Here is a 7,650-nt window from a genome sequence, read left to right as displayed (position 1 = left end):
ATCTGGCTTAGTTATAATTATGGAGACAATTCAGGGTGGAGTTTGAGAATAGTTGGGAGCTCAGGGTACTGCGAATTAATTAATTTCTCTAATACTTGGGAAATGTTCCAAATAATGCTGCAGATCTGTGGGTCCCTCTTTCCTGATCATGGTCTGACATTTTTTTTTCTGCGCTCGAGATTGAACCCAGATGCTAGGTAAACACTGAGATATATCCTCAGTACTCTCTTGCTTTTTAAAATTTGAGGATATAGCTGGGTGTGGTGGCATATGCCTTTAATCCCAGTACTTGGGAGGCAGAGGCAGGTGGATCTCTGTGAGTTCGAGGCTACAGGGAGACTCTGTATCAAAAAGACAAAAAAATATTTTTTTGAGGTTAGATTTTGCTAATTTGCTCAGGTTAGTCTTGAACTTGCAATTTTCCTGCCTTGGCCTCCTGAATAGCTGGGATTATAGGCTAGTGCCACCAGACTCTGCCTATCTGAACCTTTATATAATGTAGCTGTCATGGTTCAGATGGTAACTGATGCTTTGACTTAGGAAATTCAAATGTGAGTGTATTAGCTACTTCAGTTTTGTAACTACAATAAATAAATTTAAAAAGTTTACACTTATTTATTTATTTTGAATTTATAATGTGTGTGGGGGCATGCATGCATGTGTGTCACAGGGCATGTGTGGACATCAGAGGACAGCTTGGGGGAGTCAGTTCTCCCCTTTCATCACGTGGGTCTCAGGGATTGAATTCTGGTCATCAGTCTTGGCTGCAGGTGCCTTTACCCACTGAGCCCTCTCACCAGCCCAGGAAATGAAAATTTAAAGGACTAATTGGGGAACATGTCTGGTGAGTCACCCACAGAGTCAAGAATTGAAATCCTCAAGTGCACTGTTCTTGCCTAAGTTCAGCACAGGCATCTTATTAATGTTCCTTGTAGAGTTCCATATTCTTTTTTTTTTTTTTTTTGGTCTTTTGAGACAGGGTCTCCCTGTAGCCCCAGCTGTCCTGGAACTCATTGTGTAGACCAGGCTGGCCTTGAACTCACAGAGATCTGCCTGCCTCTGCTCCCACGTGCTGGGATTAAATGTGTGTGCCACCATGCCCGGCTCCATATTTTTTTTAATTATTATTTTTATTTTATGTGTATGAGTGCATTGCTTGCGTGCATGTGAGTGCACCATGTCATGCAGTGCCACAGAGGTCAGAAGAGGGTTTCAGATTCCCGTGGAACTGGAGTTAAGGACAGTTCGTAGCTGCCATGTAGGTGCTGGGAACTGAACCTGGGTCCTCTGCAAGAGCAGTCAGTGCTCTTAACTACTGAGCCATTTCTCCAGCCCTAGAGTTCCATATTCTAAACACAGTTGCATTCTCGCTGCCTCAAGAGCCTTTCAGACCAATCTGATACCATGTTGAAGTCCTTATGGCAGCCGTGTTGATGGGAATGACTAACACAGGATTCTGAGCAGAGGAGTGACATGCTATTTGAGAAGAGGCCAAGCACAGGCATGGGCTGGAAAACTATAATGCAGAGAGAGACCTGGACACTGGAGAGCTGTAATACAGAGAGAGACCCAAACAATGGGTAGCTATAATGCAGAGAGAGACCCAGGCACTCAGAGTGGAGATGGCTACAGGTGGGTGGGTTCTGGACATATCCTGAAGGGAACACAACCATGATTTCCGGCAGGACTGAATGGTGCCAAAGAGAGAGAGGGGCTAAGGATATCTGGAGGCCTCTGTCATCCGCTGAGATGGGAAGATGCAGATAGAGGTGACTCAGGTGGAAAACGAGGAGCTGTCTTTGGATGTGGTGAGCGTCCCTCTGTTCAACACCTGTGCCTGGGTCCCAAGGACTCTTTCATCAGCAACTACATTTAATATTGAATCCTGTACCCATCTGGGTTTTTCCTGGCAAAGACAAGAACCACACCCTGTAGCAAGGCCATTAAAGGACATCAGGTCTGTCCTAGAGCCTCCAGGAAGAATTGTCAGAGAACATGGCTAGAAGGCCACAGAGTCCAGAGAAAGTTCATTCTTGACACTAGCTGCAGGCATGGATTTGGTCACACATTCCAGTGCATGCTACCACTAAATTGTTTGCACTGCCTCTTTGGAAGCTAGGTGTCTCTGTAGTTACTTCTGCCAGAATGAACTGCACAGGGCACCTCCGTCTTCAGGACATTAGCACCTTGTTTGCAGGCTTATGCAGCGTGTTGGGTTGGGGGAGTCTGACCCTGAGCCTGTGCTCTGACGAGAAGGCTAACTGATGTCTTCCATCTTGAAGAAGCATAGATGGCATATGGTTGTTCTTCCTTGGACAAGTTGTGTACCAAGATTAGGAACAACTGTCTACAAGAGGAAGGGGTCGGGACTAATATTTGAGGACCTACTATGTGCAGGGTACTGTGCTAAGTACCATATTCATATTCTGTCACTGAATCACGATACTCTTTGTATTTTCTTTTTACTTACTAATTTTTTGTGTGCATGTCTATGTGTGCATGGCCATGATCAGAGGACAACTTGCTATCTCCTTCTACCATGTGGGTTCTGGTGACTGAACTCAGGTCATAGGGTTTGTGATCAAGGACCTTTACCCACTGAGTCATCTCACTGGCCCACTGTTAAAATTTTCACTGTACACAATTACTGTAATTAGTTTAGAGATATTAAATAAGTTGCCAAAAGATCATACAGACTGTTAAGCAGTTGGGATTTCAGGCTATGAAGTCTGGCTCACTGAAGCTGGGAGTCTTGGAAACTCTAGCTCAGAGAGGGAGGTTAAGTAACTTGTCTAAGGTCACACAGCTTGTAAGCAATCAAGCACAGACTGAAATCTTGTTCTGCTTGGTTCTGAAGCCTGTGTTCTTTTCCCTATGCTTCTATAGTCTTAAACAATGAGCCTCCATCAACTGCTCTAGATAGATGCTTGTCAGAACTGCCTTATGTGGCAAGCAATGACTGTTCAAAGGGCAGAGAATGAAATCAGTGACCTTGCACAGACAGATGCTTTCTTGGGTCCTTGGTTTCCCTGGGTCTGTGAATGCCAAAGGGAGGGATGAGGGTAACAGCTAGGTGGCCGAAAACGTCTCAACTCTGTTCTCCTGTTATTCTGACACCCATATATCTTCAGAACTTTGACCCATCGAGTCTCCTCCCTTTGGAGCCTCCTGCTTGTTAAGACTGAGGCTGGCTGTCACGGCCTCAGGCTCCCAGGTTCTGAATCTCAGGCCCAAACAGGAATGAAATTAATTCCCATCTCAATTCTCCCAAATATGCTGAGAACCATGGGGACTGTCTGAGGGATTTTTTTTAATACTTAAAAAAGATTAATTCTTTTAAAAAGTGAAGTGGCTTTGCTGCCTGTCTTAAAAATATAATATTTAAAATTAATTCTTTGAGAATTTCATATATGCAATTTTAATCATATTCACCTCTTACTCCTCCTCCTAACACCTCCCAGATCCACCCTCACCTCCCTACCTACCCCCAACTGTGTGTACTTTTTTTATATTACGGAGGGGAGTGTTGGTCTTTTTGGGACAGGGTCTCCCTGTAGTCCCAGTTGTCCTGGAACTCACTATGTAGACCAGACTGGCCTTGAACTCACAGAGATCCGCCTGCCTCTGCCTCCCGAGTGCTGGGATTGAAGGCGTGCGCCACCATGCCTGGCTTAAAATGATATTTTTATTTATTTTCCGTGCATGTGTGCATGCGTGTGTGTGGGGGTGTGTGTGCATGTGCATGTGTTTGTATGTGTGTGGGCACATGTGTGCCACGGTGTGCATTTGGAGGTCAGAAGACAACTTGTGGGAATTGGTTCTCTCTTTCTACCATGTGGGTCCTAGGGATCAAACTCAGGTTATTGGGCTTGGTGGCAAGATAGGATAGGCTCTTTAGAGTGCAGTGGTCGAGGAAGCTCCCAGTAAATTCTATGTGGGTTGGGTATTGCTGTCATTTACCTCTGAGGCTCAGAGGTAGAGTATGACTTATTCAAGTGACCCATAGCAAGGCTGATCTGCCTCCAAATTCCTCCTAGTATGGCCTTTTAAACAATTTTTAATTCTTCCTGAGAGCAAAGATCTGGCCTTAGTTCCCCCCAGAAAGTACTTTGAGTTTGTTAAAGGAATGAGGAGTTTAGGGTGCTGGACCAGATAGGCCCCAAAGATTGTACCAACACACTCTGGTCTGACATTCATTCACCTGATGGCTTTTGTCTTTTAGAGTCTCTCTGCCACCAGTACCTCAGCTTCAGGGACCTGCCATCCTCATCTTGGTTTAGGCCAAACCCAACTTGAGCCCCCTCTCTATTCTTAGCATGACTGGGATACATTGGGCTGTGTAAAGAACTTTTGTCAAGTCTGTCGTGGTGGCTCACACCTTTAATCCCAGCACTTGGGAGGCAGAGGCAGGTGGATTTCTGTGAGTTCCAGGCCAGCCTGGTCTACATAGTGAGTTCCAGACCAGCTGGGGGCTACTGGGAGACCCTGTTTCAAAAAGACCAAAAAAGAAAAAAAAAAAACAACCCCAAACCCAAACCAAACAAAAACAACAACAGCAACAAAAAACCTCTGTCAAGTCAGAGGAACCCCAGAGAAGTGAAGCAAGAAATCATCAGTCATTAGAGTCAAGTTTGAGACTGAAGGCAGCTGGCATATTGGGAGCCCCACCCAATTTTATCAAGTCATTGGTCCTTTCATTCAGCACGTGCTCATTATGGGCCTGCTGCTCTGGGTCAGGCTGTGACTAGTGTTGAGATGATCATAATGCCCCAAGCAGACAACAGAAGCTCTGTCCCCACAGAGTCCTCTAAGAGACACCAATAGGTAACAGCAACCACAATATGGCATGCTGACTTACTCTGTAGGTGGTGTAAGGACTTGGGGCACTGGGCAAGAAGGCTTGGCCCAATCCTGGAAATCGGACAACATCTTTACAGAGGAGGTATTGGGCTAAGGCCTGAAGGATGGGTTGGGTGTCCCTAGGTGATAGCTTCGGAATGGGAAGTGTTCTGGGCAGGGAAACTGTATCTGCCAGGCCTCGAGGAAGGGTGGAGGAACTGGAACTTGTTTTCCATTGCTATTAAGTAGAGAGCAGGAGGGGCTGGTGAGAGAGAGATGGATAAATTGGAGGAGGCGGGAGGGCAAATCACGGAGGATATGCTTGAGAAGCCATGCTGAGGAGCCTGAACTAAATTCTGATTGCTGCAGACATGTCATCTCTACACTCCCCTTTCAACAGGTCTGTGGTGGAGGACAAGGTCCCAATGGCTAAGTATTACTCAGCCCACTGCCTGTGTAACTAACCACCATCTTTGCTGTGGATGCACTCCAATGGAGGATGACTCTGACTAGCAGACAAGTGCACAGAGGCTGCAGTGGAGCTGGGGAGCACGACCTTTCAAATTCCCAGGCCCTGTTGCCTGAGAAACCTCCAGGGGTGGTAGTGTCGCTGTCTCAAGAACCATCCCCCCATCACCGGGAGCCCCGACTCTGCAGCTAAGCACTGTGTCTGCTGGGCTCCCTTCTCCTCCAGGGAGTGTGTTTCGTTGATGACAACTGTGGTCGTCATCATTGTCGTTGGTGTTCTCCACCCCAGCCTCATCTCTGTTGCAGCTGGACCTCTTCTGTCTAGGACTAACCCTGTACAGATGCCACTGGCTTGACTTTTCCCCAACCACCACCCTCACAGGTCAGAAGTGATGATGTAGCTCATCTGACAAATATGGTCTGACTCCCAAGCCTACCCTTATCATCCTACCCTTCCTAAAACAACCACAGGGCTCCTACTAAGTGCAGAGATAGCTACTCCCCTGAGCAGGAAAGCTCTGGAAATTCTCTTCTTGGGAAGCAAGCAGTCACACATGAATGGGGAATCCCCATCTCAATTATTTCTCACACCTGGATCTCAGTGTCCTCATCAGAGACCCTAATTGTACGTGGAACACAATGGAGGTACAGTGAAGGAATGAGGGCATTGTGGGGGTCCTCACTGACTTTCTGAGCCAGGGAAAATCCATGATACATAGAAACTTTAGTCTGTGTGTATGTGTATGTGCTGGTGCACACGTGTCTCTTCATGTGGAGGTCAGAGGACAAGTCCAGGTGTCATTCCTCTGGCGCTGCCTACAGCTTTTCTTTCTTTTATTGATACAATGTCTCCCACTGGCCTAGAACTCACCACATAGGCTGTGTGCGGCCACACCTGGCTTTTAAAATGCTTATTACATTTTAAAAAATATTCTATTTTATTATTTTTATTTTATGAGTGTATTGCCTGCATGTATGTGAGTGCACCCGTGTCATGTAATGCTGTGGAAGTCAGAAGAGGGCTTCGGATTCCCTTAGAACTGGAGTTAAGGATGGTTCGTGGCCGCCATGTGGGTGCTGGGAATTGAACCTGGGTCCTCTGCGAGAGCAGTCAGCGCTCTTAACTACTGAGCTATCTCTCCAGCCCCTATGTTATATTTTTATGTGGGTTCTAGGAATTGAGCTCAGATCCTTGTGTATGCAAGGCAAGGACTTCACCGACTGAGCTGTCCCCCTAGTCTCAATGCATAGTGTCTTGGAATTTTCTCTGCTCCTGTGAGCTCCTCCATCTCTGCTGTCACCAGCCCCCATCAGCCTCAGGAACATGTTGTTCTCTCTTATCTCATGCCTGAGCATGAATAAAACCAAGTTCCTTCCTACCATTCACTTTTGCCTGACTAGCACATACTAGGATTTTCCAAAAACAAAACAAAACAAAAAAAAAAAAACTACCCCTCCAATCCCCATCAGACCTCATAGAAATCTTGGGTAAATACTAAAGAAAAAAAAATCAAAATCCATAGCAAATAATCATGTTTAACATGCAAGAAAAAAAAAAAAAAAAAAAGAGAGTGGTGCCAGGCGTGGTAGCCCACGCCTTTAATCCCAGCACTTGGGAAGCAGAGGCAGTCAGATCTTTATGAGTTCAAGGTCAGCCTGGTCGACATAGTGAGTTCCAGGTCAACTGGAGATACAAAAAAGACAAAAAAAAAAAAAGAGTGGTAAAGGGAGTCTAACTTGGAGTCCTTCCTGAATTTTTTGAGCCTGTGACTTGTCTGGTGTACATTCCTTTGGGTATTAATAAATATAAAATAATTGGGGGCTGCAGAAATGGCTCTATGGTTAGGAGTGTTTACAGCTCTGACAGAGGACCCAGGTTTGGTTCCCAGCACCCACATAGCAGTTCAAAACCACCTGTAATTTCAGTTTCAGGGGGTCCAGCGCTGCTTCTGGCCTTCCCTGGCTCCTGCACTCATGTGACACACATAAATTCAGGCAAGCATACACACATACCCATAAAATAAAAAATATTTTCAAAAACAACTGATCAAAATGAAACATCTGAGAATTGGAAGCCCAAGGGAGCCCAGCTGTAGCTTTAAGATGCATTCATTCAGGGATTTACTACCATACACTTCAGCTTCGCGGCAGGTCATGACTTTCCTCTTCCTTTTTTACTCTTTAGAAATTTAGATACTTAAGCATGTATGCTGTCTTGTATTTCGTGATCCTTTTTACTGTAAAATGTAAACATTTAAAAGATATTTAGATTCTAACCATAAAAGAATTTCTTACCTGAAAAAACAAAACAAAACAAAACAGGGGCTGGGCTCATGTCTATCA

Source organism: Nannospalax galili, unplaced genomic scaffold (genome assembly GCF_000622305.1).
Source record: "Nannospalax galili isolate Female #2095 unplaced genomic scaffold, S.galili_v1.0 scaffold137, whole genome shotgun sequence".
In the NCBI taxonomy this organism is placed as follows: Eukaryota; Metazoa; Chordata; class Mammalia; order Rodentia; family Spalacidae; genus Nannospalax; species Nannospalax galili.
Note: the sequence above shows the minus strand (reverse complement) of the source record.